The sequence below is a fragment of the Oncorhynchus mykiss genome, chromosome 3 (assembly GCF_013265735.2).
Source record: "Oncorhynchus mykiss isolate Arlee chromosome 3, USDA_OmykA_1.1, whole genome shotgun sequence".
Taxonomy (NCBI): domain Eukaryota; kingdom Metazoa; phylum Chordata; class Actinopteri; order Salmoniformes; family Salmonidae; genus Oncorhynchus; species Oncorhynchus mykiss.
Window position 1 is genome coordinate 68,420,863 of NC_048567.1, and position 12,163 is coordinate 68,433,025.

The following is a 12,163-nucleotide window of genomic DNA, read 5'->3' on the forward strand; positions in this document are numbered from 1 at the left end:
GGGTGAATACATATACCACTTTTCATTTAAAGTTTTAAAGGTATTTGTTAAATTTCACTTCACCAATTTGGACTATTTTGTGTATGTCCATTTTGTGAAATCCAAATCAAAATCGATTAAATTACAGGTTGTAATGCAGCAAAACAGGAAAAACACCAAGGGGGATGAATACTTTTGCAAGGCACTGTAAGGAGGGGGTAATGTTGCCCCCCCCCCCCCCCCTCCCCCCACACTCATATCTTTACTATGTTAAGGTTAGGTTTAAAATCCCACATCAGTCCAACATATCAGATTTTAATACTTGACTTTTACTACACTGCAGAGCTGCCTCAAGTACATGAGTCATCCCAATAATTGCCAACCTGCACCCACCCTGACACAGGGACTCAGCTCCTGGCCTATTTGAAACTCTATTTCCATCATACGGGCAGCTCCTGTTGCATAGTTGTTGATGAAAAGTTCGTATATGACCGAGGAATCACAGTAAAATACAACAACAGTCGTGACATGAACTACAGCAAGCCTTTAGGAATAATAATGATTTTTTGGTCTGTACCTGTCAATTATTTTTTTGTTTCCTGAATTACAGTTTTTGCTAAAACACTAAAACCCATTGGCTGAACAAATTTCTAATTTGCCTGGACTCATTTAGCTAATTATGCAGTCTGTTGTCAATACCTTAAAACATTTCACATGGTAAAACACAATTTGCAGATCTCACTTAGACTTTTCAGCAAAACTATAAACACATTCTGCACTCTAATGCACATGTCATCCATACAGGTAAACACAAGTGGCAACAATCAAATACAAATAGAGAACATATGTCATTGATTGAACACAACCACTCAAAATTGATTTAACCTGTTTCAAATGATGCAACAACCAATATAAGCCAGTTCAGAGAGCAAACAGGATGTTGAAGGTGGGAAGGAGAAAGTCTGAGAATGGATACTCTAGTACAGTGCATTGTAGGCTGTATACTGTACAATGGACAAATTGTATGGCCTAAACATTGTGCTTTCCATTAACAGTACTGACTGCTCAATAGATTTTGACTGGTTGCAGGTTCATATCAACAAAGAACAAAAATTACAGTATCACAGAGACAAAGGACAAGTTTGTGAGATGCAGGGTACAGTACTGTAAAAATAGGGGTACAAGGAGGAGGAATAACAATAATTCAGTAATTTCTGATCAATTTTGAGCTACTATGACAGAACATGTTTTCGTTCATCAAAGACAATTACGGAAAAATATGAATATTTTTTTAGATAAAAAATTTACTTCTCCCTGAGAATTGTATGTTTTGAACAATGTGTTTTCTATTTTTCGGTGTATTGTTTACTGACTGCTTGAGAGTATATATCATTTCTATCACTTTGTTTATGATTTGAGAGCAGTGTTTGATTTTGAACACAGGTAAAACTGTTTTGAGGCGAATGTTTCATTTTGCGAGAGGAGTCAGAGGTTATGTAAATAGTGCTTGAAGATGAGGTTTTGTGTTTACAGTTTTTTCCAACTGCTTACACAAGTTTTCAAAACTCTCCTTTTTTTCAAAACTCTACACACAATTCCCAAAACTGCACACACAAAATGCAAAATGCCTCACATCTCCTTCAAAATGTAACACTGCATTCAAAATGCCATAAACACATGTCAGAATGAAGCATTTGCATCAAATGGCAAACACTGCTTTCATAATAGTACATTTGTGGATATACCATGTAAACACTGTTGTTCTAAATCTAAAGCTCTTTGGTCTTTCATAGGCTTATATCTACATGTCAATACAATGTTCTACAGTGAAAGTCATCTGCTGAGAGGGGTAACAAGTACACTGTAAACACCAATACAATGTTCTACAGTGAAAGTAATCAGATGAGAGGGGTAACAAGTACACTGTAAACACCAATACAATGTTCTACAGTGAAAGTAATCTGCTGAGAGGGGTAACAAGTACACTGTAAACACCAATGCAATGTAGAAACAGAAAATATTTATTAGGCCAAACATTACTGTTGTATACAGTAGCACACAACAAAACCATAAACATATGTAAACCAAAAGTATATTCTTTAGAATACAGTAAAGAACACAATTGTGTGTGTGGGGTCCCTGGGGGGTAGTCCAGGAATTGGTAGGGGGGGGGGGGGGGGGGGGGGGGGTGGCAGTCACCAGTGCTAAGCTACGCTTCATCTCTTCTCCGACCTGAGTCTGGCCACGATACTTCGTCCACATCACAAGATAGGTTTTCTCTTGCCAAACATCGAGGAAAGAATCTCCTAGCATGGCGTATCCAACCTTGGACAGAGGCAACCTCTATGTCCCCACATAGACCATATTTATAATTGCAGTCTCTTGTACATCTGTAAACAAGTGTCCTCGTCCTCCATGATGTCTTTGCCTTTCCACTCTGTACAGAATTCAAACACAGTATGTGTTCAGCATAGGAACTGTAAACAATGTACAAAAAAATGTAGTACAGCCTGACAACCAACCTCATTCATTCAATGCAGTGCAGTAAATGGATGGCTTAGAGTTACAAATGTTTATGCAATACTATGAAGTCATACGTATTTTACAGTACATTACTGTAATGCTAAAATAGTCATTAGATAGTTGCATACCTGTTCTCATTTCTGAAGGTTCGAATTATGGACGCCACTGTAAATCGACTCAAATTGGGCTGGACTCTCAGTCCAGCCTCTCTCATGGTCAAACCGTGGTTGATCACATGATCAACAAATTTTGCCCTAATCTCATTAGAGATGCCTCTCCTTCCTTCTCTTCTTTGCCCTCGTCCTCTTCATCTCCCTCCTACTCCTCTTGCTCTCTGTCCATTGTTGGCATCCATTGTTCAAAACAGGTCATCTGACCGTTGACCTATTTATAGGCCTATACTACAGTAAAGCAGTGATTGGTTAGTGATCAGTTAAGCTATTAGTGTTTGCACATGTGAGGAGTGTGTGTGTGACCTGGTGAATAAGTGTAGCATTTTGATTGGTTGTGTTTGGAAAAGGAAAGCAAGTCACTTCCTGTTAGATTTTTGTGTTTTAGATTGAGAATTGTGTGTAGTAATTTGAAAAAAAGTGTTTTATGCAATTGACAACAGAGTCAAAGGCTGAGAAATAGCTTATGGTTTTTCACATTTGGTGTGTAGTTTTGCACTTTGAGTGAGAGGTTTCAAAAATCGTGTGACATGAAAAGATTTTGTGTGTAAGCAGTTGGAAAAAACTGTAATGTTTTCAGGAAATGGAGCAAGGTTTCCGAAATTGTGTTTTAGCAATTGAGAAAAACTGTAAGTACTGTAGTAGATTTACAGTATTTTTTAAAAGTTACTGGCCTCTCCCAGACTGAAACAGGTTTTTGGAATGAGCTAACTGCATTGCCACAGGCAAGTGTTTATGTGTGTGCATTCACAATCTGGCATGTGTGTGTGTGTGTGTGTATGTATGTGTGTGTGTGTGTGTGTGTGTGTGTGTGTGTGTGTGTGTGTGTGTGTGTGTGTGTGTGTGTTTGTGTGTGTGTGTGTGTTTGTTTGTGCGTGTCAATGCATTTGTTTGTTAATTCCTGTTTTGTGTGTGTGTGTTCCATTGCCTTCTGGATTTGCCCACCCTCCTGAAGGTCAGCCTGCCCTGCAGTCATATCAACGTGCTGAAGAGTCTCCTGTAATGAGAGTGAAAGACCAGGTCCTTGTCTTTATGTGCTCTTCTACATGATCATTGTGGGCTGGAGTCTGGACTCCAGACACAAACACACACACACATACAGTAAATATACACACACACTGCATTTCATAGTTTCATTCCTCTAAACAACCTGCTATGTTCTCTTCTACATGCAGTTAAGACTTAGCTGTGGGTCTAGAGGTGAAAAAGGTGTTTTCTTCACCCGTGCTTGTGCATGCATTTGTATCCCATATGTGTCTTGGTGTGTGTGTCTTGGTGTGTGTCTTGGTGTGTGTTTGCAGTGTTTTGAGAAAGATAAATCCCCATTTAGATAAATGCCCTTGACTCCCCTTTGCTTTGATGTTTTTTAATGTTTGTCTTTACCCAACTCCCACTCTATACTAATTCTGATTCTCTGAATCTCTATCTCTCTGACAGACTGTAGCCATGCATTAAGCCCCTACAAGGTCAGGTCTGTAGTACATCAGTTTATCCCTTTATCCATGTGATATCAGATACTAGAGTGATGTTTGCCTTGCTACCCACGCTATCTACCCACGCCAACGTGCTCTGACGTCCCCATAACATATCAATCATTTCTTAGGCTCCTAATCCAGCAAGGCTAAATTATTCCTATGGCCAATAGTTTTTGCAGACCATGTGACCTGACTAGGAGAAGCCCCGGGGCTCTATAGGCCATCTATTCATGACATTATGTTTCCATATTAGATCACATGGTCATGAAAATCCCCTGGCCCTAGACACACCAAATCAGTCCTGAGCAAGTTATTTCCAGTTAATGCAGTTCAGACATACACATTATTTAACCCTTGTGTGGCGTTGATGTTTCTGTTATGCACACAATCTTCACAGGTCTGATGGATCCACAACATTATTGCTTTTTTAAAACAATACAGCCATAACAATTTATGTACAAATACTTAATACTTGAATTATATCAATTACAAGCAATATAGTCAGCATACATGGTTAATATTTGCCATTTACCTCTGCTAGATCACTTTTATCAAGAAAAGCACTATTCGTTTTTGTTAACAAATATCAATTATAATCAAGACATGAATAAATCATGTTTATCTTGAACAAATATAAATTAAACAAGGTTGTCATCAGTATTCATGTTTATTGCTTTGAACTGAACAAGTTGGAAGGACACATTTTACATACAGCATTTCATGGAAATGATAAATGAGCCCCATTGAACACAAATTAAGGCAGGTCTACACACAACATGAGGGACAGAGTTTTACTTTGTGTGTGCTGCAATTGTATTTCTTGCACTTGATGCATGTGTACTGTGTCTTCCTGTCCTTCTTGGGTCCGCACACATCACAGCGTTTCTTCTTGTTGCTACGACTGCAGTCTAGAATGATGAAAACACTTAGTTCAGGAATTTGACTAAGATCTCACTGTCACTCACATACAGTTACAGCAGGCCAAGGTAAGAGTTAGACATACACTCATGCAACAACATCACTCACACTTACTTCCAGTATTGGAGTTGTTGGTTCTGTGGGTCGGGTGGATGGGGCACCAGCATCCTCCTCCTGAATCCTCCTCACCATGGCTGCAGAAGCTGTGGTCCTTGGGATATGTTGCCTCCTCTGGATTTGAGGTTCTACCAATGCCTTGCCCAGCTCCTCGAGAAGAGCCGTCTCCTCTGGATCTTCCCTCTGTTCTAATCTGGGTTCAACGCCATCCAGATGACAAACACGTTGTACGCCGAGATGTCCAAGATGTTGAAGAATATAACAAGTGGCCAGCATAGGGTTCTTCTTTTTCACCAGCTTGTCTAAATTGTCCATCTCTCCTTTTGTGGCATTGTAATCCATTATGATTTCTGTTTGTTTATGTTCCTGGCCACAGATTCTCCCAATCTGAATCCCTTGATTATTTTCAGGGGCTCCTCCATCTGGCTTCCCAGTATACACTTGTATGTTCCACGCATATCATGAAGCAGCATCACAGGTGGCACAGATCTTGATTCCATATTTTGCAGGTTTAGACGATATGTACTGCCTGAACGGGCAGCGGCCTCTAAATGGCACAAGCTGCTCATCAACAGTAACGTTTGGCCCAGGGTTGTAAAACAAGCAGATAAGTTTTCCTGAGACATTGTTGCACGGAAAAGTTCTCTGCCAGTTTCTGCAAATTATTTTCTCCTTCCATCTCTCTCCAGAAACATGCCTTCCCTCCAAATTAGTGCAGTCCAGAATGATTTTCTGGATGGTGTCTGGGTTGAACAGTTCAAACGAATACTTTATATCCTGCACACGAGTAACTGCCATCTGCATCGGCCCTGGTTGCATCCTTATCACAGTAGCAGCCTTGCGGGGTGTCTCATTCCTTGAGCAAGAAGACCATTCAATTCCATAATTCTTTGATATCCATATTTTTCCTCCTGCTGACGGGCTGGTCCTGGGGCAGGCTGCTGACGGGCTGGTCCTGGGGCAGGCTGCTGACGGGCTGGTCCTGGGGCAGGCTGCTGACGGGCTGGTCCTGGGGCAGGCTGCTGACGGGCTGGTCCAGGGGCAGGCTGCTGACGGGCTGGTCCTGGGGCAGGCTGCTGACAGGCTGGTCCTGGGGCTGGCTGAGGGTCAATATCACCCTCTTCTTCTAACTCACTGTCAGACTCCGAATGGACAGAGACATGATCCTCATATTCTGCAAAAATCTTAATCTTCCAAAGTGGATTATGCTCCTTCCACACTAGCTTCTCTCTCTGCAAAAATGATTTCTTAGACCCTCTGAGCATAGATAATTTTTTAGAAAGGAGCCACACATGCAAAGCTATTTATTTGTTGTGTCCCTCCTCCAACTTGTACCTGGCTGGGGTAGAGTGTGGAAAAATACAGTATTTTTTTATTTATCTTTTTACAAAGTATCAAAATAATGTATTGTCATAAAATTGTGCAGGTTACTTTAAGACATTGTGTAATTTCATACACTTCAAAGGGTAAAGAGTGTGAGAAAATCGGGAGACAGGCAGACAGGCAGGGAGACAGACAGACAGGCAGGGAGACAGACAGACAGGCAGGGAGACAGGCAGACAGGCAGGGAGACAGGCAGACAGGCAGGGAGACAGGCAGACAGGCAGGGAGACAGACAGACAGGCAGGGAGACAGGCAGACAGGCAGGGAGACAGGCAGACAGGCAGGGAGACAGGCAGACAGGCAGGGAGACAGGCAGACAGGCAGGGAGACAGACAGACAGGCAGGGAGACAGGCAGACAGGCAGGGAGACAGGCAGACAGGCAGGGAGACAGGCAGACAGGCAGGGAGACAGGCAGACAGGCAGGGAGACAGACAGACAGGCAGAGAGACAGGCAGACAGGCAGGGAGACAGACAGACAGGCAGGGAGACAGGCAGACAGGCAGGGAGACAGGCAGACAGGCAGGGAGACAGGCAGACAGGCAGGGAGACAGGCAGACAGGCAGGGAGACAGGCAGACAGGCAGGGAGACAGGCAGACAGGCAGGGAGACAGGCAGACAGGCAGGGAGACAGACAGACAGGCAGAGAGACAGGCAGACAGGCAGGGAGACAGGCAGACAGGCAGGGAGACAGACAGACAGGCAGGGAGACAGGCAGACAGGCAGGGAGACAGGCAGACAGGCAGGGAGACAGGCAGACAGGCAGGGAGACAGACAGACAGGCAGGGAGACAGGCAGACAGGCAGGGAGACAGGTAGACAGGCAGGGAGACAGACAGGTTCTTGGTGCTAGGTTGAAGCAGCAGGCCCAGGCAGGGAGACAGACAGACAGGCAGGGAGACAGACAGGTTCTTGGTGCTAGGTTGAAGCAGCAGGCCCAGGCAGGGAGACAGACAGACAGGCAGGGAGACAGACAGGTTCTTGGTGCTAGGTTGAAGCAGCAGGCCCAGGCAGGGAGACAGGCAGACAGGCAGGGAGACAGACAGGTTATTGGTGCTAGGTTGAAGCAGCAGGCCCAGGCAGGGAGACAGACAGACAGGCAGGGAGACAGACAGACAGGCAGGCAGGGAGACAGGCAGGCAGGGAGACAGGCAGACAGGCAGGGAGACAGACAGGTTATTGGTGCTAGGTTGAAGCAGCAGGCCCAGGCAGGGAGACAGGCAGACAGGCAGGGAGAAAGACAGGTTCTTGGTGCTAGGTTGAAGCAGCATGCCCAGGCAGGGAGACAGACAGACAGGCAGGGAGACAGGCAGACAGGCAGGGAGTCAGACAGACAGGCAGGGAGACAGGCAGACAGGCAGTGAGACAGACAGGTTCTTGGTGCTAGGTTGAAGCAGCAGGCCCAGGCAGGGAGACAGACAGACAGGCAGGGAGACAGGCAGACAGGCAGGGAGACAGGCAGGGAGTCAGACAGACAGGCAGGGAGACAGGCAGACAGGCAGTGAGACAGACAGGTTCTTGGTGCTAGGTTGAAGCAGCAGGCCCAGGCAGGGAGACAGACAGACAGGCAGGGAGACAGGCAGACAGGCAGGGAGACAGGCAGACAGGCAGGGAGACAGGCAGATAGACAGGGAGACAGACAGACAGGCAGGGAGACAGGCAGACAGGCAGGGAGACAGACAGGTTATTGGTGCTAGGTTGAAGCAGCAGGCCCAGGCAAGGAGACAGACAGACAGGCAGGGAGACAGGCAGACAGGCAGGGAGACAGGCAGACAGGCAGGGAGACAGACAGACAGGCAGGGAGACAGACAGACTAGCAGGGAGACAGACAGGTTCTTGGTGCTAGGTTGAAGCAGCAGGCCCAGGCAGGGAGACAGGCAGGGAGACAGACAGGTTCTTGGTGCTAGGTTGAAGCAGCAGGCCCGGGCAAGGAGACAGACAGACAGGCAGGGAGACAGACAGGTTCTTGGTGCTAGGTTGAAGCAGCAGGCCCGGGCAAGGAGACAGACAGACAGGCAGGGAGACAGACAGGTTCTTGGTGCTAGGTTGAAGCAGCAGGCCCAGGCAGGGAGACAGGCAGACAGGCAGGGAGACAGACAGGTTCTTGGTGCTAGGTTGAAGCAGCAGGCCCAGGCAGGGAGACAGACAGGTTATTGGTGCTAGGTTGAAGCAGCAGGCCCAGGCAGGGAGACAGGGAGACAGACAGGTTCTTGGTGCTAGGTTGAAGCAGCAGGCCCAGGGAGGAGGAAGAGAGTGAAGACATACAGCAAACTACATTTTTTAAATGTTAACTTGTTTTCACCTACACACAGACACACTTTCCCAAACGTTTATTAACCACGGGTCTCGTGGACCCGAACACCGCATATGTAATATATATGTGTAGGGGGGTGCACAGTGGGCACTGCTATTTCACATGTTCTTCACAGAAAATGAGCCAAGGCTAATGAGTCTCAGGTTCATTTTTATTTTAGTAAACATTGAAAATGGGTTTCACAGACCCAAATACCACACAAGGGTTAACATCTGTTACGACAAAGAGCCCACGAGTGGGATGGAGTGGGCCATGGAGAAACAGAGATCTCTAAGTAACCTCATTCCAGGCCAAGAATTACAGGTCTGTATTTGACGGCACCCCTTTCCAGTCAATCACAAGACAAGTCAACTGCTCCCCCTTTACGACTCTAAATGACCTGAGGAGGTCAACAAAAATGAGAATTATGTAGTTTTCCCTCCCCCACTTTGTAACAAAGAGAAAATAGTGCCAAGAGTGCAAAAGTACATTTAAACATTTCTTATCAATCTATTAAACTTTTGGACTCATGAAGTGATGTGTGTTTGGTCCTATATTTATATATTTTATTTTATTTATTTATTTTATGCCAGCCCCCGTCCCCGCAGGATGCCTTTTGCCTTTTGGTTGGCCATCATTGTAAATAAGAATTTGTTCTCAACTGACTTGCCTAGTTAAATAAAGGTGATTTTTTAAAAACTAAATAAATAAATAACATGTTGACGACCATACAGAATTTAGTAAATTGACTTTTGATTAAGACTGTTTTTAATTGTGTAACGGTTAATGATAACTACTGATATAATTCATTCAATGGGTCTCTCTATACCAAAACACTTAATGGTGTGCTCCCTTAGATGACTTTACCAAATGAATTACCTAAATTGAATCAATGAATTATTCCAGTAACTAATCAGTAGATGATCCTGAATAAAGGCAATGTCACATCAAGGTCTTTGCAACACAAACAGCCACTAAAGAATGAATCCTCTAAATGGACATCAGAACCAATTCAATCAATCACTCATCTTTCTGTGTCTGGTTACCTGTATTTTACTTTTTAAGATGGAGGAAAAAAACTGCATCAGCGATAACAAAATAATTTCCATCCGCTCCCACCCGGTGATATATGGGACCCAAACACAAGACTTATCCATCATGATACAACTTCCAGCTCTTCACCGTCATTACATTGTCCTGAAACCACTGTGTTCCCACATTTTCTCAACTGGATTTGCCTTGAATTCCATTTCCTAAAATGGGCAAGAGAGCATTGATGCATCACTCCATTATAATAGATGGCTGGGAGGAGATGATTGTAAGAGGGGAGGGGAGCATATGTGGTCATCTTCCTGTATGATGTCATGCATTCAATTGAGAGAGATTAGTAACATTGTAACATTAGTAACAGTGTTTGCATTCTGCTCTGTTCCATGTTTCAGATTTGGGTACAGGAAAGGAATACTTTTTCTGAGTTGTCATGGTTATATCACTGATAGGGCAAGCCAGGTAAAGCACTATATGGCTTCAAATACTGTAAATCCAAGTAAGTTCATAAGTGATGTTATAAACCGGATTTTGGCTGATTGCCTGAAACAGCATTCCAGCCGTATATGAGACAATATAGCATGAGTATGATGCAAAAAGACTTTCTTACTTTTCTATTTGAAGAATCACTATGCTACCACTGCACATGACCAAAGAAAAGCAACAAGGTTTTTATTAAACACATTGCTTCTAGCAGTTTCCTGTGTGTATCACGAATGGTCCACCACCCAAAGGACATCTAGCCAACTTGACACAACTGTGGGAAGTATTGGAGTCAACATGGGCCAGCATCCCTGTGGACCATTTTCAACACCTTGTAGAGTCCCTACCCCAATGAATTGAGGCTGCTATGAGTGCAAGGGGGTGTGCAACTCAATATCAGGAAGATATTCCTAATGTTTAGTATACTCAGTGTAATTATCAACCAGATTTTTGTCTGGACTATTTCCTCCGGTGGAAGGATGAAATTGTCTGAATTTACTTATCAAAATAACAGTTTTAATGAAAATATGTCAGTCATTGTTTTAATATGATGGTAATGCCTAAGAATGGCCCTTAGCCGTGGAATATTGGCCATATACCACAAACCCCCATCGTGCCTTATGCATCTAAACGTTCATACTATCTGTAAGGAAATGTGTGATGTCTATGACCCTACTCATGCCGCTAGATGCATAACTTCCCATTTAAGGTCAAAGGTCAGGCTGGCTGAATAAGCCATCAAGATGAGACGTGACTGGGCAGGAATGGTGGGGATATCCTAGTGGTCTCCATAGGGACATGTATGTGATTTCTATAACTCCAGGGTTCTTCACTGGAATTCTAGGAAACAGAGATATTGTATGTATACAAAGCACACACTCAGTCACCAATAAGTTCCCCTTTTGTAGAGTTTGATTGCATCACCTACAGGCAAGAGGAGGAGTTTCCTAACGTGAACATTTTTCAATGTTACTCTTATATTTTATCAGTCAAATAAACATTTAAGTAGGGAGCATTTTTGAAAGCATGGTAATTAAGAAGTCACCAGACAGACTGGGTTTGTTCATTGGCTTAGTTTCTTTAGTTTCTGTATTTTCTCACCCATTTATTTTTGTAATCTGTTTCTAAAAGAGATTCTATGGTACTTTTGTATATTTTTAGCAGTAGTTCTGGAAGTAGCGCTCATGATCAATCAATCATAGAAACCTAGAGAGAAAGAAACCTAGAGGAACCAGGGTCTGAGGGTAGGCCAGTCCTCTTCTGGCTGTGCCAGTGGAAATTATACGAGTACATGGTCCTTAAGGCTAGATCAATTTTCAAGATGTTCAAACGTTCATAGATGTACAGGATGATCTGTTGAACAGGTAGGGGTTCCATAGTCACGAGGCAGAACAGCAGAAACTGGATTAGCAGCACGACCAGGTGGAATGAGGACGGGGACGTCAGTGACTAAACCCACTCAAATCGAGTACTTAAAAAAAAAGCCTGCCAAGAAGTGATGCACCCCTCCTAGGGATGGCATGAGAGAGTGCTATCAAGCCAGTGACTCAGCCCCCGTAAAAGGGTCAGAGGCAGAGAATCTCAGTGGAAAGAGAGGAGCCGGCCAGGCAGAAAGAGCAAGTGTGGTTCGTCATGCCAGCGCCTTGCCGTTCACCTTCGCACGACTGGGCCAGACTACACTCAATCATAGGACCTAATGAAGATAAGAGTCTTCAGTAAAGAGTTAAAGGTTGAGATCGAGTCTGCGTCTCTCCTGTGGATCGGCAGACCATTGCATA